Below are 27,626 nucleotides of genomic sequence, written 5' to 3'. Positions count from 1 at the left end.
GAAGAGGGGAAGAAGTGACAAGATGAAGAAAGGTCTGTAAAGAGTAGCTTGGATCAAGTATGGAAGTACATACTAATGTGCTGCCTGAAACCGGCAACCGTATCCGAGAGGCAACCAGCCATTTCTTGATTCACACCACTGGTAAAAGTGCTTCCATAACACTAATAGGAAGGACTCCCTTGATTATGTTGAGAGGCACCTCAAACATCTTTTTTTATTCATATTTAAAGTAGGTATTTTGGTTATATGCATTTGTCCTTTCCAACATTCATCTCCAATTATTTTAGGGAAGAGACCATTCTGGTACGAGCTTCTTGTGTTTTTTTAAGAATTATACAGCAGGAACACTCACAATAAAATTTTAGTTTACTGAAATGAGTAAGAATGCCATTCAGAAGAAAGAGAGGACTAGACAAAAACAAATTACTTGGGCTTGTCTATGATAGGCATTACACTATCTAAAAAGTAGGCGCTGGGACCCAGGAAAATGCTCCAGGTCATCCAGGTTAGACAGTTAATTCTTTATGCTGAATAATTCAGGCACTTCAATGGACCATTCAGATGCTGAGCAGGGAGCACCTTCATGCCAGTAGATACTTGGGTCGCTATATATCTGGACATCTGCTTGTCTCTGGGTATCAGGCTGTATGGTGGAGTTCTCTGGGCGCAAGACGTAGCGTGCTAATAAATCTCTTGTCTGGTGTCGTAGTGTTTGGAACACAATACTCCAAAATGGGCAGAACTTGAGTTCAAGGTTAGCCTGACAGGGTTCAGACTCCTGACCCTGTCCCCTGAAGTGCCTGGAGGCTATAAGCAATTCAGAGTTAAGGCATATTCTGACTCCCATTGAAGCAGCAAAAAATGCCAAAATCATGGGTTATAGAAGTGTCTGGGGAACTGACCCAAAACAGAAGAGACCTAGTTTCTGCTCTCTGGTCCCTGGACTATGTATGTATTTTCCATGAGGCACTACCTGGTGTTAGAACAAGGATGTTAGCAGGAATATTAACAGGAAAGTAGGAGAGTAATAGACTTGCAGTTCACCCACTGGTGATGGTTTAAAAAGTTCTGAGATGATGAGCACTTCAAATGTCCAATAAGAATATTTTGGTTAAAATAGAGTTGTTAGAAGTAAAAATTTTCAAGGAAGATAATTATATGCATCAAAATGCTCTGGTTTTCAATGAAAGCCCAAAAGTTCATCTCCTTTCTTTTTCTTTTTGGTTTGTCTGTCTTTCAGTCTTGCCTTTTTGCCATTTTCAAGGGAAACAGAAGAGGGAAAAGGAAAATCCTATCATGTCTTCTGAATTTAAAAAAAAAAAATCTGCAAGAAAATTTAAATGAAGAAAAGAATGTTTTCTAAACATAGTGACACTTTGTGCTATAATTAAAATGAATGTCCTGGTGACTTGGTGTCCTCCTAAGTTTACTGTGGTGCTGCCGTAAGTTTTGGTTGAACTTGGTATGGAAAGGGACAACTATTCAGGAGGCTTCTGCTCTGCCTTGCAAATGGAAACTTTCTCGGGAAGAGAACACAGGGTTAACAGTCAGTTGGGTGCTGTTTCCTTGTAGATACACTGTGTGTCCTTGCGGAATTTGCCTGGAGCGGTGCTAGCCCTGCCAGCAATCATTCCTATTCAGTGTCAGGCTCATGATTTATAGGCCTGTTTAAGTGAAGGCCATGCTTACTCCCAGCACAGCCATTTGTTTCAACTCTCTTAGTTTTGGAGGGGCAAATATGTAAAGCTTGCTATTGCTGACAATTACGGGGTTTTTTTCTTTGAAAATGAGAACTGCTTTCTCACTGATCAGACCTAGAGAACAATTCAGCGTTACAAACAGCAGTGTACATTCAAACAATGATCACATTTTTATCTCTCTAGTAATCCTCCCTCACATTTAAGTAGCATTTTTTAACGGCAGCTCGCTGTATCTCCGTTTTGCAAATGGGAAGGTGGTTACTTTAAGGTCCTGCTGAAGTTGGCCCTAGGAGGGCCAATCCTATGATTAGGAGGACTTTGTGTCCTTCTTTTCAGTACAACAGCAGTACAGAGCCCTTTTGCTGTCTTCTCTGTAAAACCTTAGTTCCCATTGTCTTGTCTTGGTAATTTGCAATTAAAAAAAAAAAATAAACCCAACTAAATAAATTTCATAGAATACTGAATTTTCATTGAAATTATGCATTAAGATCATTTAACTTGAGTTACAAATGTCCCTCTTTTTTCTAGGAAATGATACAAATTTTTATTTACCTGTAATGGACTGGAATCCTTATGGGTTCTGGCTACCTGTAATTCTGGGTGCTCAAAGCACTAAGAATTAAAAAGACAAAGATTTCACAACTTCCACAGACAATCTGATCCCATGCTTCCCTATTCCATAGCCTTGGAAAGATTTCCATGGTATTGAACCTTATTTCCCTTGCTATGATTTGCGCCATTTACCTTTTGTCTTGTTCATATTCCCCCTATGTTCATGGGGGAAAAGCTTATTTCCCCTTTACGTACTAGCCTTTTACATATTTGAATACTTGCTATCGTTTTTTTCCCCCCCTCTATCTTCGCTAGATATCGTGTTCCAGTTCTTTCTATTTTTTCTTGCAGATCTTGTGTTCTGCGTATCTGCTTGTTCTTGTTCGTTTCCTGTGGTCTGTATTCAGTTTATACATGTGTTTGTAAAATATGGTGCCTAAAGCTTAATTTTCGGTATTCCAGCTAAGGCCTTACTGTAGAAAATATTCAAAGCTTTACAAATTGGTATGTTGTCCTTGTGGAGGCCCGTATTGATCTAAGTATCATTCAATTTTTAGTTCATGTGACATAAAGGCAAGCATATAGCCTTATAATGTGCCATGACAGTGTATGTACTTGTACTTGCCAACTATGATAATATAACAGGGAGTCTCAAACTGAAACATGCTCTGTACATCTCATTGGATGTACTACAGTGAGATGGAACTCTCTTCTGCAGGTACAAACAGCGCTTCCTTTTTTTCCGTTCCTGTGAGTATGGTAGAATGTACAGCTGTGGCACATGCCTTTTTTGCTTGGCTAAAAATATTAAACATTCTTCATTTTGATGAGAAGCTGGCAGTTAGCTCATTAGTTACGTTCTAAAGCAAAAAAGGGAGGGTTAGTAGTGGTAATATGGGTCACTGTGTACATGTGCTTGTGGTTGCTATGCTGGCATCTTGATCTGACTTTGCCTTTTAGCTATAGTGCAAGTTTCTGTGTGGGCTCTGTCAGATCTAATATTGCCTACAAGGATAGCTGAATTTATTATGCTACTTGTACCTCTCTTCTCATTCCTACCTGTGGTGACCCCTCTATTCTCCAGGTCAAATGGCTGGATTCTTTAAAGTCTTTTACTCTTGTCTGTGAATTTAAAGATATTTGAAAGTTTCTATAGATATTTGCTATTGAAACACAAAAAATTCTTGTCTGACTGTGGAAAGCTCTGGAAAGTTTATAGATCACTTACAGCTAGGCAAGAGACTGATTTAATGTAAAAGTTTCAATTTTGCTAATCAGGCTAGCCTGAAGGTGAGTCTATTCATCAATTTGTTTCTGCTGTCTTGGAAGATCTTGGCACTAAAGTAATTTGGGCCTTACATAAAAAAATGGCATGTGATCCGTACTTTTGGAAGACTGTAAGTCACGGAATGTGGTATGGCTGCCATATCTTTTCTTTGGACCTCTGCCTTCAACTAAATGCGATGGAGGACAAGCTGTTGAGGACTTGGTGTACTACTAATTCACAGCAGTTCTGAGCATCAGACACTAAGATGTTGAGCGCTGAGTCTTACAATGACTGAAATTGCTGTAATCTAACTGCAGAATGTAGATGTTTCTTGCAGACACTGGACATATTTGGGGGGTGGGTTTGACTTTGACAGTCTAGAGAGGCTGAAGCTAGAACTAAAAACTTGCAGAGACAGCAGGGTTTAGGGTTATAGAAAGAGGGCTTGATAAGACTGGCTTTGTTTATATACAACTGTGCTGTGTACTGTGCTTTCTGTTACTTACCTAGTTTCACACTATCAACAGTGGAGATGTTCAGAGTGCACGCATGATGACAGGCTGGGTAATTTCTACATGACTGCCTGGTTTAAAGCTGCTTTTTGATTTAGTCTGACAAGGGGTTGTGAAATACCGTGATCATCTGGGGATGTTGCCTAGTCCCTATAATGCTAGAAGCAACAGGCTTGTCATACTTGAATGTTCTTAGGTGATGGAAACAGCGTCATGAAATTCCTGTAGCTTATGTGTACGAGGACAGGAAAAAGAGTGTGATAAGCATTCTGTCCGAGAGGTCTGGGTCCCTGTGTTAGTGCTTGAGTTTAACTTGCAGGGAATTTTCTTCCTCTGAGTCTTACATGAGAGGAATTTGATTGGTTATGGTAAATGGTTTCTCGTTTCTCCTTTTGCCTTTTTCTTACTGGGGAAAGTTCATGTGTTTTGTTTGTGTCGGAGAGTCACCAGTGTTAAGAAGTGATCTCTTGTTGGCTTATTTCAGCCTCTAAAGAAAGATTAGTTGTCAGTTATCACCTTTGTACCATGCCTGGCAGAATGTCAGTCAGACTCCTACCTTCAGCTTCCTCTGTTGCCTGCTCCCCAGCCCTGCTGTACTTTCACAAGATGACTGTAGTGGCAACTGCTCAGACCAGCTCCAAGTGCGCGGTAACTTCTTTATAATGCTGTATGGCGTTTTCTTAGCCTTCATTTTCACTGATCCTCGGAAATCGTATTAGGTTGCGAATGAAGGAGCGTACAATATTGTTGTTCTATTAGTAGGTTTTGCCTACGATTATCTTGTGCCGCTGTTTGTCATTTCAGTGCAATCTGTTGAAGGTTTCAATGGAATATGTGAATCAAACGTTAAGGCCTACGTTTAAAAAACATCATGAAGAAAGTCCTTTTGTGTTCTAATAATGGAAGCATTCTTTCACCAACTTCAAGCTAGTAGAGTGGTTACTTGACTTGTCTTCTTCCAACTTCACTGTCCTCTGTCATCTTCAAAATCCATTGTTTCATGGTGTACACATGCTTAAATGCCTGCAGAATCTGACCCTCAAAATTTACCTTGTGTTTGTTTTTGATTGTGTGGCAGAGCCATCATATCCAAAGGTGTGTGAAATATATTATGAAATCTACAGAGCTTCCTAAAGGTTGTTCATTTACATCTCCAATTTGAAGTCGGTGGTCAGGATCCCACTGTGCTGAATGCTGTATAAATAAGTTTTTTGTTGTTTGGTTTTTTGTTTTGTTTAAGAGGGCAGTTGCTGTCTTGGAGAGCTTACAATCTAAAAGGAAGACAACAGCAGTTTAGTAAAAAAAACTGTCAAGGAAGTAAAGGGAATGAAAGACACTATGCTGCTTAGAATGAAAAGCAGTTCATTATAACTGTAAACATAAGAATAGTTACTGAATTTCTGTTCATGCAATAGCATTTTCAGGTAAACACAGCCCTCCTTGTGATCAAAGATTGGCTTCCCCTGCAAACATCCCGATTAAATTGCTTCTAAAATGATTTAAAGAGAAAATTCCAGTTGGTGAAGCTTAAAATTAGAAACTTACAAAATCAGAAACACATGTTGACAGGACTTGCCTAGAGATAGAAAATTACCACTTACTCTCAAGTTACAGCAAAATTTTCCGGTTGTCTCTTCTTTCAGTGTACCGGGTCTCTTGCAAGTCTCATTGTGTTGTCTATTTTTAGCCTGGAAGTTCAATAATGGAAGAGTATATTTAACAGCAAGCAAATAATCTAGTTTTGAGTTTTAAGCAGGGTCGCTGGGACCTCTGACCATGTCACCTGCATTACCAAACCTTCCTTCCAATTCAGTATTTTATGGCCACAGCTTTAATTTCTTCAGAAGTCCCTTTGTTTATCTTTTGGTACCTGGTCTAAGTGAGAGGGGGTCAAACACAGCTGTTTGCACAGCTGTCAGTGTTCTATCTGTTCTTTACCTATCTGCTGCTTCTTACTGACCTTGTTTTGAATTCAGTTTAGAATTTCCATGTTTATCTGCACTGTATTTACTGACCTTTTACCCTAGCTTTTTCTGCTGTGAAGTATTCTAAGCCATCTTGAAGTCCAAATACATTATGTCTGTTAGTCTGTCCCATCAGTTCTTATTGCGACTTTTTCACAGAAGTTAATCAGATTTGTTCAGCATGACCTACTATCTCATGATTTCCCGTTGTACCTCTCCCTTTGCATGTGTCCGTTTATCATTCATGTCACTTACGTCCCTCTTGTAATGACTGCATCGAATGTACAAACCCATTTTCCTTCAGTGTTAGTCACCTTTGCTTCCCTTCTGTTTTCTGTACTGCTGCTAATGCTTTTTACTCTGCTTCGCTAACTTTAATATTTACCATTGCTCCATCTGTGTTACTTATTCTAGTCTAAGTCCAGCATATATTAAGTGAATAGGATGCGAGTTGGTGCTGAATATGTTGGTCCCCCTTTTTTTAAAGTAGGAGGAATTCAGTCTCTGTGTATAATACACATCTGATCCATCAAGATACTTTAAATGTCCCAACAGTCGATGGCCATAAGCAAAGTCAAATCCTGCTAGTTAATCTAACCATAGACGTTCCCTAAGAGAGCCTTGTTGTTCTTAGTGAGGGTAAAAAATCCTTATTTACTGATTTAATGCAGTGATCTAGTACACAGCATTCAATTTAATATTGGTCCTTCAGTACAAGTCATTTCATCAAAGTAATTTTGAGGGTCCATTTCTTCTGTTTTGACATTTGGCTGCAAATCAGTTCTTTGAATCTACCCATTTAAAGTTCTGTTCTTGTTGCTGTACCATAAATGTTGATACTGGGATAAGCAGTAACAGAAGTCTGTTGACCAGTGCCATAGCAGAGCTGTTGCATGGCTCATGGAGACATGTGCCTTTTAAACTCACCGTCTCTTTTTTGGCTTCTGATGCTTCAATTTGCCAAGCTGCTGAAGTTTTGAAATGTCGTTTCTTCCTTTTTCTTCATCCTTGACATTAATATTTGAAATGTTCATCAAACCAGATAATTGCACAATGAAGTTTTTTATTTTCCATGAACAGAGAAACCTTTTTCTTACTTCAGAAATACTACTGAGAAGAACTGTCTTATCAATGTGTGCCCAAAATGTGTAAAAGCATAAAAAGTGTATCTGTCATATCGTAGGCTGAACTATCTGTACAGTGAGAGAGAGGCAAAGTAGAAAAGTATGTGTGCGTTGATTTGTTGCTATTTGATTGTTACGTGGATTGCTGTGGATTGTGGACCCTACATGAAGACGTTTGCATTTCACCATCAGGTTTTGATTGGATGTTTTTTTTGAAAGGGACTGTCAGTATGTTCCACTTTTTTGCAAAGATGGTTGGAATATGAAAGTCCTCAGAACTTGGTGCACTCTATTCACTTTGCTTCCCCTGCCCTAAGGAGGGCAAGCGGCATAAAAGGAGATCTGAGAAGACACAGTCGGAAGGAAAGCTTGTGGGAAACGTTAACAGTGGAAAACTCAGAGTGGTTCATACCTATTGAATCTGGTCTGTTAGTCTGTATTTTCCCATGCTCTTGCTCTTCTGTGTCCATTTAAATCTTCTGTTGTTGTTGCTTCAGCTTTTAACCTCTTAAACCCCTGACTCTATTTCACGGGTTTATTTTTACAGTGGACAATACATTACAGAAAGAGTCACTTTGGAATGTAGTCAGTGCGTAAGCGATGGGTTTCTTCTAGCAGTTCATTGCTGGTTTGATCTTTTATTAGTTATACAGACACTAATCGTACTGCCGCTGCATAAACAACTACTGAAACATTCTAAATAGACATTTGCATGGAACGCATTTAACATCCATAAGCAGGCAGCATCTTTCTTAGGTTTGTTTGTCTATTTAAATAATTTCCTGAACAATTTTAGTCTGAATTTTAAACTTGGTTTGTGTTACTTAGCTATGATAAGAAAGGGATCATCTGGAGTTGTTTGTTCCCTGTTAGGAATGCAGACTTCTCGTTTTATTGGTATTAACCTGCTTATATAAATTCAAATGTTTGTCTAATTGTTAATCACAACTTACTTGCTAACGTACTAGTGGAACAGAAGTACAACGAAGAGTAGAACACAGCTCAGGCAAGATTGTTTTTCTTAATTCTAGTGAGTGTTTGTGGTATTGTTTTTTCCATCATCTGTCCTTGTCTTGTGGTGCATGAGTGCTTAGGAAATATTTTGGTTAAGAGTTAGAAATGACTGAACAGGTTTGTTTTAATCTGGGAGTTCTTTTCATGCGGGGGGGGGGGGGGGTCGAGGAGGATAGTAGGGGAAGGAATGCATAGGAAGTCTATTTCTCTGCAGCAGTTATGTTCAAACACTGGTAATGTCATTTTCTGTCTATTCATTTACTAGCATTCCATGAATAAGCAATTCTCTGAAAGAAGTAGCCATAATAGTCACCATTATGAAGTAAATCCTCATTATTTCTTCCCTTGCCTGCATGAGTATTTGCTAGACAAAGTAACAGAGAACTGAAAAGTTACTATTTTTGGCTATGGAGTGCTAAATGTAGATACGATTTGACAGCAATTGCCTATTTCTTTGTACCATCGGTTGTGATGCTCTGTTGCTCATTTATATAGGTTTGGCTTGTAAGAAGATGCATTTAACAGAAAATTAGTCATCCTCTACTCTCAGAGCTTGTTTTGTAGACAACTACTCTTGAGTGGATGGATTACAGAGAGATGCGAAATCTAGAGTACTTCCCCCTCTGAGGCATTGGCTGATCATTTAAAAACTTCCCTAGAATGTACGGAAAACAATCCGTGGTAACATAATCTTTAGAACCTATCAAATCAGAGCGTTTTCCATAGAGCTTGTCTAGGAACTTCACAGAACTCAGAGAGGGTTGTGGACAAGTTGCTCTCAGTACGAAGCCCCTTTGCCTTTTTAAACAAAGAAGGAAAAAGGGGGAAAGGGGGAGGAGCAGGGGGGAAGGGCAGAAAAAAAGAAAAAGGGCAAAGTGAGTGATGCAAGCCTAGGATAGAGTTAGTAACAATCTGGGTAAGAGCAGCAACGGATTGCCTTTGAGAAAACAAGGTGTGATTTTTCTCTCCACTTACAGAGGGACAGAATGATCTTTGTCATAGTTGTTATAAGTAAATTAGAAAATACTGATGTAATAAGAATCCGATATTAAGACTCCAATTCCCATTATAAATCAAATGAAAACCTGAAAATATTTCCTCAGTTAAAGCATCTGGCAGAAATTTTATAGTCTGTAGCAGTGCTGTCGCTCCCAGTCAAGAGTCATTTCTCTTTGGGGAATGGTAGATAAACGTTGAGGGTGGAGGAAATCATGTTATCTAAACTAGGGAATGAAAGCATCTGGCTGGAAATCTCTACCTGGTATGTTTTGGCCCTTTCTTCTAGATGAGGCTTAATATGCCATTTGCTCCGGGTTGTTGGCAAGTCCTCGTAAACTGCGGACAAATAAGGACTACTTGCTCTGAGACTTCAAGTTGCCTTTTGAGTATTTCTCTTTTTGATCTACTGTATTTGCATTTAGCTCTATTTTTAAAGTTCTTTCTAGCAAGGCCTTTGCACAGTGGTTGTATGGTCTCATGGACTTTTTGGTTTTTTTCTGACTGCTTTATATGTCAAACTAGCAAGATGCTTTTTGGTTAATCTGATTTGGAATACATTTTTCTTCCTAGAAATGCCCCCAGAGGAAAGAAGGTTGTTGGACAACTCCATTCAGAAGAATTCAATTTATTTCACTTCTTCCAACTGCAAGGTAATTTAAAAATAAAACAAACAGTTAAAAATAAATGATAGCCCCAATGATTCTACGTATTAAAACTTACCATTTTTGTCTGATTGATCGGTAAATACGCTAATAGATGTTTCTGCATTTGGAATTTTTCTGCCTTGCTTGAGTATTTTATTAGAGGGGGTAGCTCAGAGTGAAAAAAGTGACTCTTTGAATGTTTCTGTACCACAGATGCTAGGAGAGAAGAGACAAATAAAGGAAATGGGTAAAGTACAGTAGTCTAGAATGTGCAGTAGTGAATGCTGTGTGTTGAAACAGTTCAGACTTCTAAGCTAGTAGAATAAATTCAGATCTTTAGATTGCAGTTATAAATCTAGAAGGATAAGTTGAGTTGTTTGTTTGTTGTCCTCTCAGGGTAGGACAAGTAGTACTACAAGAAAAGCCCAATTGAAGTTGACAGATCAGGGAGGTGATGGGAAATGCTTTAGAGGAGGTTCCTTTGGCCACAGATTCTATAGGAATATGTGCAGAACTGGGGAGTTAACTGCAAAAGATTTTGCCTCAGAAACATGTCTAATTTCATTTCTAAAACCCTTCCAGTGGAGGTGAAGCTGTCTTGTATCTGTGTATTATTTAACCCCAGGAGGGTTTCATAATGGACATCAAAATAGATGAGTTGTGACAGACACTTCCTGAAGTCTGCAGTAACCGTTCACACTCGGAGATCTAGTGACCATCACGATTGCAGTGAGGTTCGTGTTTTGCTTTCAGGTGTCTGGCTAGGATACATTTGGTGCCAGTGATAAGATTAGATCATTATGCACAAACTTCTTGCACTTAAAAAAACGCCCAAACCTCTCCTTTTAATTTATCACTTTAAATGTAGAATACTTTCACATTAGACATGATTGGAATATTTGTCAGGGGAAAAATTAATGTTTAGAAATTGCACCTTGCAGCCCAGAATCCACTGGGCGGATTAGATAAGCTGTGGGTATATATTGTATCTGCTTAGTTGTCATCTTCAATTTGATCTTATGCAGGAAGATTTGCAAATTATAAGTCATTTCAAGGTTTCTTTCTCAATTCTCTGGCTATGCTTGTTTCTTTCCTTGAGAAGCTTATTATGTTTCTCCTCACCTTTTCATAAATATTATATGCATGTTGATTTTCCTCTGGTATTTGATGATTTGGCGTATGGGTTGGTCCTTTTTCCATGTTACCTTTTTCATCACATCTTACTAAAAGAGTTGAACTTCTTGCCAGAATTTTGCCTAATTCTGGACTCTAGGTTTTTAGATCAGCTGGTAGTAGTGGGTGTTTTCCTTTCTTTTGCAATTTTTTCATTCTCTTACATATATTTCTGTTCTTCATTGTCCTTCATGAATGGTTAGTTCAATAAGCAACAGTAACTTTGTCTTTTCCACATAGTTGTCATTTCTGTTTCCAAGGAATTTCAGCTCCCCGTTCATGAGGTGATTAATGAACAACTTAACAATTTCTTTACAATTCTAGAAGCATTTCTGGGTTGCTGTAGTGTGGTGATACTGTTTAACATCTCATTCTTTTAAAACTCATGTTAGGTGCCTGTGAATTTTATTATTCCAGACTCTGCCTAGCAATCACAACACTCCCATGCCAAGATCTGTGTCCCATTGCAATTGCAAATAATGAAGTTGCTGTGGTTCTTTTTCATTGGTTATTAAAATAGCTGTTGCTAATACTGTGATGTCAAATCATCTTTCTACTTAAATGTGAATTAGAGACTACTTCAGGGGCGGACAGTGCTTTTATACAGATGTTAAAGACAGTCTTCCTTTTCATTGTTTTGTTTTGAGCTCTCTCTCCTCTTAATAGGTAATGGCACATATTCTTCCTGAAGCATTTTTTTTTGTCATGCTGCTCTTGTATGTTTTTCTCCACCAGATTTTCTGCTTTCCTTTTTTCCCCTGCACTTCAGTGCTGTCTTTCATTCTTTTGAGTATCGGGTTTTTTCCGAGAAGTTGGTGGATTCTATACCTGAGAATGACAATGCAACTTGTATGTAAAAGCTGAGGAACAAAATCCATTGCTGACGTGAACTCTGAAAAAATTCTGGAAGACATTACATGCTGCTCTATCTGCTGCATTTTGATGCACTGTTAAGGTTTCGCAAAACAGTTACCGATGGGTACCCAAACTGGCAGCGAATGGTACTCGAACTGCACGATAATCTGTGGAAAGTTAGTCACTTACCCTTTTTTTTCCAGAATTGGAAGAGAATTTAGTATGTAAGCCTGGATTTATCCTATCAAAGATGGCTTCAGTTCTGCAGCTGGCACCTGCCAGCTCAGTGACAACTTTTCTTTCTCTCTTCCCCCCGCCTCTCTTCAGAGCTAACATAGTATTAGTTTCATGTGACGGGGCCCACTTAATATGCAGTGGAGAAACAGAACTGCAAAGAATATAAGATAAGGTGAGAATGTTGAATATTTATTTTTCATGGTTGGAGGGTATTTTTCCTGTGATTCGGTTATTCATATTAGCTTTAAATTGTAACTCCTGTTTAGACAACAAAGACTTAAAGGAACATAACAAATTATACTGGTTCTGTGAACTTTCCACAGGAAAAACAACTTTTTAAGCCTCTGTGAGAACTAGTATTTGGCAAAGGTTTTTAGGAACATTTATTTATACACGGTTGTTCATCTCCCCCCGCCCCTTTCTTTTCATCTTTTTTCTCCGAATAAAGAGTGATATACTGTAGGCTTTTCTGTTTTTTTTTAATTGCGCAGGGTAAGGTTTGATTAAGGTTAAATAACTGGCTTCAATATTTTTAGAGAATCAGCTTGTAACTTAGTACTTTCTCTCTTCAGGTTTTAGAATGAATAGCATTCTCGTGTACGTGAGTTGTGTTACGCATTGAGATCGCTCAAGAAGCCTAGCTTCCTTCAGTGGTCCCTGGATGATCGGTTAGTTTAGGATGGCTCTTCGGGGACCAATCCTATTTTCTGGTTGCGCTACCTTAAGAGATGTGTCTTGCTTTGGCATAGGTAAACTGTTCCACACCCTGAGGATATGTAACTCTAAGGTCAACTAAAGTGATACAGTGATCATCTTTAAAGAAACTCTTTCTGTATTAATTTTCTAGGTGCCATCTCTATCTGGAAGAAGTCTGTATTGGAGTGCTCCTATTTATCTTTCCTTTCCAGTTTGTCAGCCGTTGCTGATCTGACCACCTTTTTGGCCACTTACTTTTCTGCTACACTCTTCCAAGTTTGTTGTCCTCTTACATTTTAATGTCCCCTTTGGTCTCTCTTTTCTCAGTCTTGCCAGTGCAGCTCTGTCAGCAAAGTTAGGAACGTGCATTTCCCTCTGCGTAGTTATAAACCTGGTTATTGTTCTAGTGAGGTTGTTCATTAACAACTCTCAACAGCTCCTTCTCATCTTGGCTTCCACAGGTAACTCAACATACAGACATACAGACACCTGTAGATGCATCATAAATGACTATGTAGTTGTTTGTCACGGCTCTTGAATATATTTAATATCTGAAATGATACGAACAAACTTGGTACAAATTCTGGCATTACTTTTAAAAGTTTACTTGATGTGGTTAACAGCTGGTATATGTATACTAGGTTAAGCTATTAAAGCATTCTTGAGACCCTGGAAATATAAACATAGAAGGTCAGTCTTTGTTTTACTTGCCCCTGTCACATACAGTTATTTTGGCTCTAGGCACACTTATTCGAATAGAGTAAGTGAAGCTTGAATGGTTGTTGGTATTGTCATACCTGATCTGTGGATAAATACTGTCTCCAGTCAACAGACAGGCCCTTGCCAGCTAGGCTCAGTACTAGTAATCACAATGCAATTTTTAAGATTATTCTTAGATATTGTTTCAACTGACAGAAGGTGCAGTAGGCTAGAGAAATGCTAAAAAGAACCAAGTATGTGTGTTCTTTCTCAAGAGATGGAACATAGCCAATTTTTATTCTTTTCTTTCTTTTTTCCACAACTACCAGCCTTTTTGCTTATTTTAAATCTGTTTTGATCAATTAGATGAGCAAGGGTCGTTTTGTAGTTTTTCTTTTCTTTGCGTTTACCCTTGTTGTCGAAACTTAGCATTTCTGTCTGTGTGGAATGGCATTTTCCATACAGCACTCAGTATTTCCACAAAGACGACCATGCTTACTGTTGACTGAAACAGTCCAGTATCGCCACGCACAAATCATTTAGTTTTAATGGCTAATAGTCCTTTGTTCTATTCTGGTTAGCAGCAAATCGCAGTTGAAGGTCTGTCAACCGCTGTTCATCTTGGAAGCTTTGCTGTCTTTCCTCCCATTCCCTCTCATCTGGAAGTGCACACTACAAGCAGAACTGTTCTTTAAAGGTACTTTCAGTGTTTGCTTGTGGCTTTTCAAAACACACAACAGTTCACTTGAAGGGAAAGCTCTTGCTGAAATCTTTGTTGTTTAAGTGGAAGGTCCAAATCAGAGGAGAGGAATGAGTTTTTGTGCTTTTAGTCTCAAAAGTAGGATGTGATAAAAGGTACAGCGATACAAGAATAAAAACACTGGTTTAAAAGGCTGGTTTAATATTAGGAAGGTTCGTGTATTCCTGTAAGCTTTTCATGAGTTCTTGGAATTAATCTCTTAACTGCAGGTAGTAGGTCTTCAGAACATTTAACTAAAAAATGGTGTAAGGGCTATCTATCTATCAGGAAATATGAATAGCAAACATTGCCTCCTGAAGAGCAATAGGTACTGCTGTTGGCCATGGACTTCCGGTGTTCTTGAGTAGCTGAAGCATAACATAAAGGCCCTGACCTCCGCAATAATCAGTAAATTAATATTAGAAATTATTTAGTGTTTGTATCTGCTGTAGTTTTATTCTTGAAGTGTCTCTGAAATGTTTAAACTCCTCAGATTCACTCTATCTGCAGAGCTTTTGAGATGTGACTTTTATTGTGATCCATCATTGCTTAAAGAGCAGAAAGGATACTGTGTTGGTGACTGAGAAATTGGTTCTTGTCTCTTGGAGTTTGAGGCAGTAACCAGCAGCCTAAAGTACAGGGTTAAATCATAGGAAGTACTGAGGTCCTAACTAGATGTCTGTCTTAAACGAAAATGTTTTTTTCTGTAGAAAATGGCCATTATTCTCTCAGTGCATGTGGCCAGCTCTACAGGCAATGTTTTACGCTTCAGCTGTATTACTGACACATTTGAACAGAAGTGAAATCTGGAAAGTTACACTTTCATTACAGTGCTAAGCATAAGATGACTGAGGCCAAAAGTTTAGTAGATCTCTGATGCAAGACCTGCTGAAAAGCCTAACTATTGAAAGGTCTAACAATCTTAAGCATTTGGGTGGTGTTTTACTGTATTGCTGTATGGTCCAGGAGTCTGTGAGGATTTTATGTATACAAGCTCTTTGGGAAACCACACAAAAGAATATCATGACCTTCCTCCTATTCTCCATCTGGTTGTCTGCTGATGTTTAGCCCATATGCTAAAGGATACTAGTCCCACAAAATGATGTACTGTTACGGATACTCATTACTGCCCAAGCTACATGGTCCTATACTCAATATTCAACTCAATATTCTGATTATCAGTGTTCTGGACAGATATTTTCAGTGCATCTTTTTTTTTTTTTTTTTTTTTTTTTTTCCTAATTAAAATCTGTCTTCCTCACCATTCCAGTTATCTGCTTAAAAGTTCTCAGGTCCAAGCTGTGGTTTTCCTGGAGATTTCCATATTTTGCCACCTGTAGAGAGACACCTGTCATAGTGAGAAGTCCTTATACTTAAATTTCATTTTCCAGATTATCTATCCTCCCATAAGTTATTTCCCTGAGTGGGATCCTACTGCCTGACATGAGTGACACTGTTTAACACAAGGAAAACTAGGCATGAGAATCCTAAAGTCTTTGGGCTATATTTCCAAGGTTATTTTAACATCTAGTTAAATGTTCTTACTATTTCATCTACAATTAGGACTTAAAGAATCAAGACACAGTATTTGTTAAAATACTAGCCTTGAAATTAAACTGGATTATTGGTTTTGCAATGTTTCTAGAGGACACTTTCAATTGCTTTTCAACAAATCTGTTTTCATTTTTATTGTGTAATAACATTAGTAACACTAGTGACACAGAGCTGGTGGATTGTCTCTACACTCATGGTGATGAAAGTTTGATTTGTACCGCTTCTAATGTGATCTCATTTTAATAAAATTATACATTTCCTGAAAATTACTGGAAACGGAAATCTTCCCATGCACTTGGTTACCAAAGGGGTTGCTGTCTTGCATGCAAAGGGTTTTTCCCTGAGTATTTTCACATCCATTTATGCTTTTCCTTCATAGATTACTTGCTGTCTTTTCGGTTTCCAGCGAGCAGTATGCTGTGACAGAGCCCTTTTCTCCAGTTCAGCATGAGATTGATTACTGTGGGTGTTCCGGGGACTGCTTGTGTCTCCAGGCATAAATTCTGCCCTGCATTTTCTCATGCTGCTGCTGCTTTTGGCACTGTGCTGCAGCAGTAAGTAATAGCATGGGGCAGAGCTTGGCATGTCATGCATGCAGCCGTATGTCACAACAAATGGCTTTACAAAAGCCGCTGATATGATCCACAAGGCAGAATTTTTGCGTTGTGAAGTTCCTTCCTGGGAAGGAAATCTGGCCATCGTGTCTGGGCTGAAATACAAAACATAAGGCTACCAGTTGCTGTCATATCTCTTAGGAAGTCAGATGAAAAAATAGTGAAGCTTCTTTCTCTTTTTAACAGTGGACAACTTTCTGTTCTACTGTTATTATTTATGGTGGTAACACAGGAAGAAAATAAGATACTGTGGGGAAAATATTAGAGGAAAAAGCTTTAAAAATGTTCTTATTGTTATTTGGTTTGCAAAAGCTTATATTGGAGTGGCTCTATATATGCTTTGGCATTCTGGTTTTGTTATCTAGGGTTCATGAGTACGTCCTTGTTCCTTGATCAGGCTCCAAATTTGAGTCGAGTATAAGGCAGCAAATGCCTCCCCAGAAAGTGAAAGCGGTGCAAAGAACTTGGTACAATCACGTGGAAAAGGATTACAATTCCAAGATTTAGGGATCTTAATCTTTTGTTGGCCTTTCTATTGAAGAGCCATAGTTTCGATGACAGTCTAATATATTCTGGTGTTAGGTGCGCCCCTTGCTACTGACATCGTCCTGATTTCAGACGTGCTCCTTAATTCTGTCCTGGGAAGAGCGGTTCTGCTGAAAGTTACTAAATACTGAAATGTCAGACGCTCTTGGAACATTTTTTTTCCCCCTCTTTTTAACCCTTTTCTGCCACTAGTCTGGTAGCTTTAAGGCTTCCTTCCGTTGAAAGGGTGCCTGTCCGTTTTGCTGTTCCTTAGCAGAGGTTTGCATTGGCCAAACAATGAAATCTGGAATTGTGATCCAGCTTCACTGGCTATACCTTCATTTCAATATGCTTAAACCCAAAAGGTAAGTGAGGAAGGGCAGGGGCAGGTTATAAGGTACAGTGTTGACCTGGAACTGCACTGCGACAGAAGGTCTCACTTGTATTCCATGGCTGCTGTACTAGCAAATTGGGGCTGATATATTCGTGACTTCCAGAGGTCTTCTAGAGATGAAATCCATCAACAGCTGAAACAGTTGAAAGGTTGGAGGTTGTGGTATTAAGGACCATATATAAGAGCTAAGGAGAAAACATTGTTATTTCTATTTATAGAAGGAGAGTTGTGTTAGAAAATTCTGGAGTTCTGTATTGACGTCAGAGTTTCGAGCTAGCCTGTGGTAGAGGAAACAGGTGAACGACTGTCTTCAGTATTATGTTCCAGGGCCTTGGTGCTGCAGTAGTCCTCCCTCTTTCTTAAGTGCCCCTCAATTTTGAATCCAAAGAGAAAGAAAAGAAATAATCTCGGGATAGCATGTTGTGACTGAAACAGACAGGTAATTCAGCATTCTTTCTCAGCATACAAATATAGTGACATCTATTCAAATAAAATCCAGCTCCATCCCAACAACTGCCTTAAGTCATTGACGGCTGTCCTTTGCTTAGGTTGTGTGATGAAGTGGCTGTCAGTTTCGTGTTACAATGCAACTGATGCCAGTTTTTCTTGGATCTTTTTTCTGCCAGTTCCATGCGGGGTGGTACAGGTGTTAAGAAAGCTCTGGATTCAAGCATTAATGTGTTTGGATGTGAAGGTTTATAGCTCTGATAGACAATATAGGCATACAAGACAGCCTTCTGTGGAGCTGCACAACAGGCCATTTTAAGGAACCTGCAGCTACCTCTGCTACTGGTTGAAATCGGGTTAAATTGCATTCTTCCCATGACTAGTCACTTCTTGGGAAGAAAGCTTTGTTAGGGTCTTCGTGCTTTGTGCTGTGTGTTCTGGTTCACAGCTCAGAAGTCTCAGTGATTTGGGTGATAACTGAGAAACGGGTTGTGTGCTGGCAAGAGCAGGAGAGTCAGTCTGTGTGATGGTATGTTAAGTCAGCACCTGACCAAGGTAGCTTTATGACTAATCCTGTCATGTTTGGAATTCTGACCTCTGGAGTTTTGATCTTAGAGTAAGGTTAGCAGCTCAAGTGCTGTGTACAGTAGTGTCGTGCTACTTAAATAAATAAATACGAGTTTTCATGCCACTGCTTATTCTGTCTTTCATGCACATAGAATCATAGAATCGTTTAGGTTGGAAAAGACCTTTAAGATCATCCAGTCCAACCATTAACCTAACCTTACCAAGCCCACACTAAACCAACTAAGGGTAGACTAGACTAAACCATGTCCCCAAGTGCCACATCTACCCGTTTTTTGAACACCTCCAGGGATGGTGACTCTACCACCTCTCTGGGCAGCCTGTTCCCATGCCTGACCACCCTTTTCGTGAAGAAATTTTTCCTAATATCCAACCTAAACCTCCCCTGGTGCAGCTTGAGCCCATTTCCTCTCGTCCTATTGCTAACTACATGGGAGAAGAGACCGACACCCACCTCACTTACAACCTCCTTTCAGGTAGTTGTAAAGAGCAATAAGGTCACCCCTCAGCCTCCTCCTCTCCATTGTCCAGTGAAGCTAAGATCCTAGGCCCTTTGCTAATATTGTGAGAAAAAAATAAAGGAAAAAAACTTAGTGTGATTATCACTATTCAGTTAAAATTGTTAAATAGTAGGCCAACAAGGGCTTCTGAATTTAAGAAAATTAAAATTAGCTTGGGCATATATTGGAAATACTGAATAACCACTAAATTTTCTTCTCAGATTATTCACACTTGCCACCAAGCGTCTGTGTTTTCCACATAAACAGGGAAGTGCCAGTAGCTGCCAACTTGTAGGGTTATTCCCTCTGGATCAAAGAATGGGGTATGTATTGCAGGCAAATGAACAATGTCAATTTTAGCAGCATTTCCATAGAAGTGAAAGTTTGGGCAGAGAATGATTGTTGCCAGAGAAATGTCTCATTCTGTTCCACTTCCTCTACAAGAGAACAAAATTAGTTGGTGCCCTATTTGTATGAACGTACTTCTGCAGTTCCCGGGTTAGTGAAGAACAGGCGAGCCAAGTCTGTCTTTGCTGATGAAGGGTTAACTTCTGTGCTTTCATGATTCATTTCATTTTGAGCTTATCTCCTAGAGGATAAACTCCAGCATCCCGAATATGGAAAACAGTGCAGGCCTGGGAGTCTTACATATGGGGATTAAAAATGGGGAAACTGCTTCAATATTATACTTGGGTATAATTCTCAATATTATGCTTAGGCAAGACAAAGGAACAGGTAGGTTTCTCACTAGCAGTCTTTTAAGGCAGTTGTCTGATTGAAGATGAGGGAAAAAAACGGAGCGTGTATTTGTTTGCTAAGTAAATTGTTTCCGGAAGCACGTAACGAGACTTGGATGTAAGGTTAATGATTATGGTGGAGCAAAACATCATGGTAAGGGTGTCCAAAAGGGATAAGGGAGCACCCAAATCACCCAGATGTGAAGGTAAATCGCTGTTGTACAAAGTTCTTAGTCTTGTTGCCAGGTTCTTTTTTGGTAGCTAATCTTTGGACATATTTTTGCCTCATTTTTAGCTGCGTGGCAATATAGTGGAAAGTAGGGAATGTGCTTTCTGTCTTGGCCTGTATGGTACAGACTAGTAACTGATAAATACGGCGAATCTGTTAATTGCTACTGTGGGTGAGGCTAATAAAATGTTTAATGTTAGACAATTGGATTTCTCTGGACACATAGATTTTCCTTGCAGTGCTCACAACAATACCCTTGAAAATATGTTCGTGTTTGGCTGTCACTGTGCATTAGAACAGACACATTTTCAGCTCTTTTTTTTTTTTTTTTTTTTTTAATAACTGCACAGTGATTTCATTGCCATCGTGCAAGCTAAACTGGTCCTGTTTGGTTTTGTTCACTGAATAGTGACAGGGCTGCAGCTGCTTATTTTTTAAATGTAACTCTTTCATTGCTGCTAGGAGAGAAGTTGTTATATTCCGTGACGGGAGAGCAAGTCTGAATATCTTTTAGTCCAGTAAAACATTATCTTTGCAAAATATCTTTGTTGTGAATTTTGAGTACTGAAGTTAAATGAAATGAGAATTCTATGTATGATCATAGAGTCAGTCAATCTAAACTCAGAAAAAAGGAATGTGGCAAGAGGCAGGAAGTCCTTTTTTAAGGAACTGCCTTTAATATAAAGACCAGTTGGCTTTTCATCATTTTCTCTGAAGTAGAGGCTTCATCTGAAGCACTACTTTCCCTTCTTCCTTTGTCCAGATTGTTTCATTTAAGAGTGTAGAAAGGAGCCGATGAACTGAGCAACAAGCTCAAATGATTGATTTGCTTTGGGAAACCAAACAGCTTACACCATTTTCTAAACACTTTCTTAGCTGCATCTGTCAGCAGTGGACAGAGTGGAGCTGTGTAAGGAGAGGAGACTGAAAACGATGCAAGCCTCACTCTTGCATACTGCTGGTCACAGGAACTGGTGGTAGACCTGATGTTAGTAGAGTCCAGCATATGATACAGGACAGACCTCTAATTTTTTTTCTTGACACCCATTCATAGTCCTAGGACTTGAGTAGTATGGTTCTGTTGTAAATAGCATAGTTGTTGCTGCTCCATGACTTTGCTCCATGGGCAGCCTTTTTCTCATGTTTTGAGAGGGAACGCCACCAGTGCTGTTGGAGAGGCTTCTGTTACTTTCTAATCATTTACATCAGTTGATGTTGTTATCGTGTGGTACACCTGTTCACAATTGGTTCTGTTTATTTCCCATGTCCTTTGCACTTACTTGCCTCTCCTCATATTCCTATTCTCAGTTCCCCTCGTGGCAAGGGGAAATACATTTACCAAAGAGGGGTGTCTTCTTCACACTTGGTCATTTTTTTTTGCTTTGGGACACGAGTGTCCAATGTATATGATAGTGAGCCTGTCTGGTTCTCGGAACAGTTTCTGTAAGAACATGTGTTGCAGCACACACAATATGGCTTTTGCCTTGTAAGCCATAACCCGGGTTGCTACGCTTCTTTTAATATTGATGGTAGTTGTGGAAGGGGGCGGGGGCTGGGCGGGGGGAAGTGTTTGCTAATGGAAGTGCCTCAGACATGGTGAATTTGTGATGCTACAGCCTATGGAAAATGATTGTTCAGCATTAAATGGCCAAAGAGAGCATTGCTTATTTGTCACTTCCTTGTGAGATGTCTACAATTGAATCAAATGAAACAGAGAAAATAAATTAAATCCTCCTTTTTCTGCTTTTTGCTTGCTTATACATTCAATTGGACTCCTCTAAAGTAACATGGTACATCTAGGAGTAAAAAGCGTATGTTTTCTTCTAGAAAACCCTCCCAATCGCATATATTTCTTTCTCATCAAAGAGATTTTCTTTCACTACCTGATTAGGTTTGAGGTTTTCAGCATTTCTGTGAAGATTACTCGGGAAGAGACAGAACACTATAAATTGTAGCTAAAAATACAATTTTTCTGTAACTGTCATAACAACATTTGGGCTAATTGATTCTCAGTAGAATAATGACATCCAGTATGTAGTGAGAAATATTCATGAAGGAATCTGTGAAAACCTAGATCTGCCTTGCTCCCCCAATAAATCAGGAAAATTCATTAGAGTCCTCTACTGAAGAAGAATTAAAAATAAGCCATCATTAGAGATTCTTTTCAGTCTGACTTGAGGACAGTTGGAATTCCTTTAAGTGTCAGTGAATTTAGATCTGGCAGAACTCCAGTTCCAACAGGATTTTTTTTCTGCATATGTCCTGGGAGAAGGCCAGAGGAATTTAGAGAGTATAGATGAAAGGCAGAATCGCAGTACAAGGGAAGAGTAACAGAAAGCCGTAAGCATATGAGGGAGAATATAGTGGCTGTCTGTGAAGTTACTCATTTAGGAAATGAGACGATTGAGATAACTGGTAGGTTGTCTTCAGAAAAGTGGACTTAAGACATTAAAAAGTGTCACTTACATCGTGTGATGCGTGAAGACTTTAACATGTTCCGCAGACCTAGCAAACTGAGTGTGGTTTGGCAGCTGCCGTACAACTCGCGTTCTTTGTGATTTCCAGTGCTGAGTCTGTGCAGAACTTTCTACTTGTTGAAAGTGTGGTGAATGTGGAGATGTGGTAGCTGTTTTAAGCAAACTTTAGAAGAAGTTATCCACCACATGAAGTCAAAACATGAAGGACCTGATGGGAGCTTTGGGTTTGCAGAACAGGGTGTTCCAAGTGAGCTACGGAGGCGGGGTATCTCTTTCTTACAGTGTGACCCTATGAATCAGCAAAGTGATTTGTAAAGAGGGTAATTTGGACTATCCAAATCTGCTGCCATATAGGGGCATTTTCCTTTCTGAATTTGCAGCTGTGCTTGGTGATAGACAAGGCTAGAAGCATAGCAAGGGAGATACAGGGAAAAGTGGGAACTTTAAATGGAGGTAGAAGATGATGAGGTTAATTAGCTTTTGTCTGATGGACTTTTTACATGCTCTGAAAATCATGTAGATGGCAAGAGGTTATTTGCTTTCTTCTTGGAAACAGAGTAACATTTCTGAATCCCCAAAAAGCCTCCTGTTCTGTGAGCTCAAAGACTCTTCCTTAATTTACTTGATAATGCAACCGGGGATAAATGCTGGGGTTTTTTTCTGAAGAACCCAACTATTTTGGGTTCTTGCTGCAGTCAATGTTAGGAATGCTCCTTACAGTTACGAGAACTTGGGCATTTCCACCCGTAGCAAAAATGTCAAACGTCTTCATAGGATCCTGCTGTTTTTTGTTAGTGCACGTAATGAGGTACTGGCCAGAGTTGCACTTGCTGCCTTCTGTGCTGACATGGTTCCGTTGTTGCTGCTAACAACGTGGTGCTGTCTTGTTCTGCTGACTGTGCGCCAGACATCTGCTGACTGCAGTTCGGATATTTCACCCACTGAGCTGAAGAGGTTTGGGATCACTGGGGCATGATCGGGAGCACTTGACAGCCACAAGGTCTCAGCAGGGGGACTGTGGAATGTAGGCCAAGGCAGACGTAAAGCCTGTCATGTTGTTATAGTTTCATTTGCTTATGGCTGCACGGAGACAGTTGCCTGGACTACGAGCTTTATTTATTTTTACTGTTCTTCACAGAAACTTTAGTTTGTTAGAATGGTAACTGGCAGCAGGCCCATTATGTACAGTGGAGAGGGTAGAGGGCATTCATGTAGAATCAGCTGATCTCAGCTTTTTTTCAAATCCATCAGAGGTGTTTTAGGTTTTTGGTATCTGCCGCACTGTTATCTGTCCAGTCATGAGCTTTGAAACATAAAGGTTTTATGGCATTGTATTCCCTTTGAGGAAGCCATCTAACTGACAGCCAAATAATCACCACTTTGCATGTGGTTTGTCAGAGCAATATCACACCACAGGATCATAGAACAGACTCATGTAGGTTGGAAAAGATCTTCAAGATCATCGAGTCCAACTGTAAGCCTAACTCTGCCAAGTCCACCGCTAAACCATGTCCTTAAGTGTCACATCTGCACGTCTTTTAAATACCTCCAGGAATGGTGACTCAATCACTTCCCTGGGCAGCCTCTTCCAATGCTTGACAACCCTTTTGGTGAAGAAATTTTTCCTAACGTCCATGTTGCACTGATCCCCTGGTGCAACTTGAGGCTATTTCCTCTCGTCCTGTTGCTTGTTACTTGGGAGAAGAGACTGACACCCACCTCACCACAACCTCCTTTCAGGTAGTTGTAGAGAGCGATAAGGTCTCCCCTCAACCTTCTCTTCTCCACACTAAACAACCCCAGTGCCCTCAGCTGCTCCTCATAAGGTTTGTGCTCCAGACCCTTCACCAGCTTCGCTGGCCACGCTATTTCTGATACAAGCCAGGATGCTAGTGGCCTTCTGGGCCACCTGGGCACGCTGCCGGCTCATGTTCAGCTGGCGGCCAACCAACACCCCCAGGTCCTTTTCTGCTGGGCAGCTTTCCAGCCACTCTTCCCCAAGCCCGTAGCGTTGCATGGGGTTGTTGTGATGCAGGTACAGGACCCGGCACTTGGCCTTGTTGAACCTCATACAATTGGCCTCAGCCCATTGATCTAGCTGGTCCAGATCCCTCTGTACAGCCTTCCTACCCTCAAGTAGATCAACACTCCTGCCCAACTTGGTGTCATCTGCAAACTTACTGAAGGTGCACTCAATCCCCTCATCCAGGTCATTGATAAAGATACTAAACAGAACTGGCTCCAATACTAAGACCTGGGGAACACTGCTGGTGACTGGCTGCCAACTGGGTTTAACTCTGTTCACCACAACTCTTTGGGCCCAGCCATCCAGCCAGATTTTTACCCAGAGAGGAGTATGCCTGTCTACACCATGAGCAGCCAGTTTCTCCAGGAGAATGCTATGAGAAATGGTGTCAAAGGCTGAACTAAAGTCCAGGTAAACAACATCCACAGCCTTTCCCTCATCCGTTAAGTGGGTCACCTTGTCATAGAAGGAGATCAGGTTAGTCAAACAGGACCTGCCTTTCATAAACCCATGCTGCCTGGGCCTGATCGCCTGGTTGCCCTGTACGTGCTGCGTGATGGCACTCAGGATGATGTGCTCCGTAACCTTCCCCAGCACCGAGGTCAGCCTGAGAGGCCTGTAGTTCCCTGGATCCTCCTTTCCGGCCCTTCTTATAGATGGGCGTCACATTTGCTAACCTCCAGTCAACTGTGACCTCCCTGGTTAGCCAGGACTGCTGATAAATGATTGAGTGGCTTGGTGAGCACTTCCGCCAGCTCCCTCGGTACTCTTGGGTGGATCCCATCTGACCCCACATGTGGCAAAGCTTCAAACTTCAGTCTTCCAGCCATACTGAATTAGACCAAAGGTCATTTTAACTGCATACCTTGTTTGTGACAAAAGATAATAGCAAGTGCCTGGAGACGAATGTAAGAAACAGGAAGTGATACTTTCTCCGATTACTTTCCAAGCTTTCAGCAAATTGCAATTCGGGCATTTCTTGCAGTTCTTTATAACATGATAGGCAAATATCTGTTACGAATGTCATAACAATAGTTTACTCTGCCTTGAGGCACAAAAATGAACCTTGCAATCTTGAAGGTGGTTCTTCAACCCTGTTAAATCAAGGGCTAGGCAAAGTCTGCATTGCTTTTATTTAATTTCACTAAGGCTAGGATGATATAGGAGTTACGAAAACAGCCAAATGCATTTTTGTGTTCCTCCGTTATCAGTAATATGCATTTATTTTGCATTAACTTTAAAAACAAACAAACCAAATAACCCCACTTGAAATACGGGCAAGTTGTAACTAGTATGTGTTATAAAAGGACAGAGGTTCAAGGATTGCCCTGATGCTGTTTTCTTCTCTAAGAGTCATAAGGAAAAGCACTTTACTTATATGCAAAACTAAGCATTCTTTTAATATCATTGTTAAAAGTTTTCCGGGGGAATTCAGGTCCATGTAAGTGGTAATCTCTGTTACTTGTTATCTAATGTATTTAGAATGTTATACAACTGGGTGAAACTTCTGTGTCTTAAATATGCTGAAATTTATTAGGTTACAGCTCCATATCGTGACACTTTCATATGGAAAATCCCAGTAACAGGGTTGCATTAAAAAGGGGGGATTTTTTTTGGTACTGAAGTTGTATGGGGTTTTTTGATCTTTAATAAGAAGGAAAAAGGATTGCTCATGTTTGTTTTGGAATGTCATATTTGTCATGGAAATTAAGTAGCCGTGTGTTTGCTTCAGTCAACAGATTAACCTAGATAGTATCTTGTTAATGTCACAAACTGGGAAGAGGAATTGCTGATTTTAATTCATCAATGACACAATGAGAATATATCATTTTTATTTAGCCAGGTTTACCTTCCTTCTAAATTATTGTCTGTAGGTCAAATGTGAACTTTTTTTAATTGAGAGAAATGCTATAGTAAATAGCAAAATTAAATGAAATCATGATGTCTCAGATGAGTATATAGCACCAGAAAAAATAATGCCAAAAATACTTTCTTGAAGCTACTGTGAAAATAAGGGTATAAGAAGACAGTGCAAATACTTTCTCAACCATAATTACTGCTAAGAATCATTAACCGCAGGGTCTGCTGTCATCCATGTCTGAACTCTTTGCAACCTGTGCAATACCAATGCTCAGTTCTCAAGTACAAGTTTTGTAAAGGGTGCTAGGTTTTGATAAACCAAAAATAGGAATTGTCAAATAGGAAACTGAGTTCCAAAGCCAGCCTCCCTATTTCCAAGTGAAAGCTCATGTCTCGGGACTGGTTTATGTGTGGAGAAAGTCACTCTTGACTAAAATCCAGCATTGTGACAGAACACCTTAGATGTAACACAAAGTAAATAGTAAAATATATATATAGTTATATAATGTTGCTGTTATGGTATTGATACGTCATCCTGAATAAAAGTTAGCCTAAGCTCCTCAGCTGCAGGGAAGAGAGTAACCTACAGTGAAAACCATTATGTTTTACTCCAACCACAGATCTTTTTCCTGTGACAAAAAGCAGAAGCGGTTACACTTCTGCAGCTTTTCTCTAGGTATAAAAACGGTGACCAGGGAAGAAAAGAGGACAAACCCCAAAGAATCTCAGTTTGATTTCCTGCTCAGTGTGGATGTAAGAGGTTAAAGGCAAAAAGTTCTTTTTAAAATGCAAGTAGTATATCATTATGAATGAAGAGATCTTGTTAAAATAATGAGCAGTTTCTACAGTTCCTTATATTATGAATGGGCATGCTGCAGTACGCGTGATATCATTTAACAAAGATGCTGTCATTAATAATTACATCTCTCAGCTGAAAAGATTGTGCTTTGCAAACAGCATCATATATTCATACATTCCTGTTGTTGATGAGATGTTTTATGGCAAGCATGGCACCTTGTTACAGAGTCTGTGGATCTTATGCCCTTGGGAAGTGAGGTTGGATATTCAGAGGCAAGATGCAGATCTTGCATCTTATGTCCAGTCTCTTCTCTCTCATACCAGGTAATATTTATGCAGTTAGTTTTTACTAGAGATTAGTCCAGCTCATTCATGGGGCATCTTAGAAAAGAATTTTTTCAACATAATGCATGTAATTAAAGGGCATCAGTCGCTTTCGTTGCATGAATCCTGTATTGGTAATGTCAAAGGGCACAGAATGATTCTGTGTAAATCTCAGGTAAACAGGCGTAAGTGATTTGGATCAGCAAAAGCTGAAGCTCTTCAGTTTTATGCTGAAAAGCCTTTCCATGAAAGATGAAGATAGATGTTTTTGATAGATGGGTGATCTGCTGGACATGTCTTGCTTAAACCTGATAAAACTTTTTTTTGAGGGAGAGAGAGGGAGAGGAAGGGGTAACTAATTTAGCAAATAACCTGCTAACA

The sequence above is a fragment of the Pelecanus crispus genome, chromosome 16 (genome assembly GCF_030463565.1).
Source record: "Pelecanus crispus isolate bPelCri1 chromosome 16, bPelCri1.pri, whole genome shotgun sequence".
Taxonomy (NCBI): Eukaryota; Metazoa; Chordata; class Aves; order Pelecaniformes; family Pelecanidae; genus Pelecanus; species Pelecanus crispus.
The sequence above is the reverse complement of the archived record's forward strand: the minus strand, read 5'-3'. Positions refer to the sequence as shown.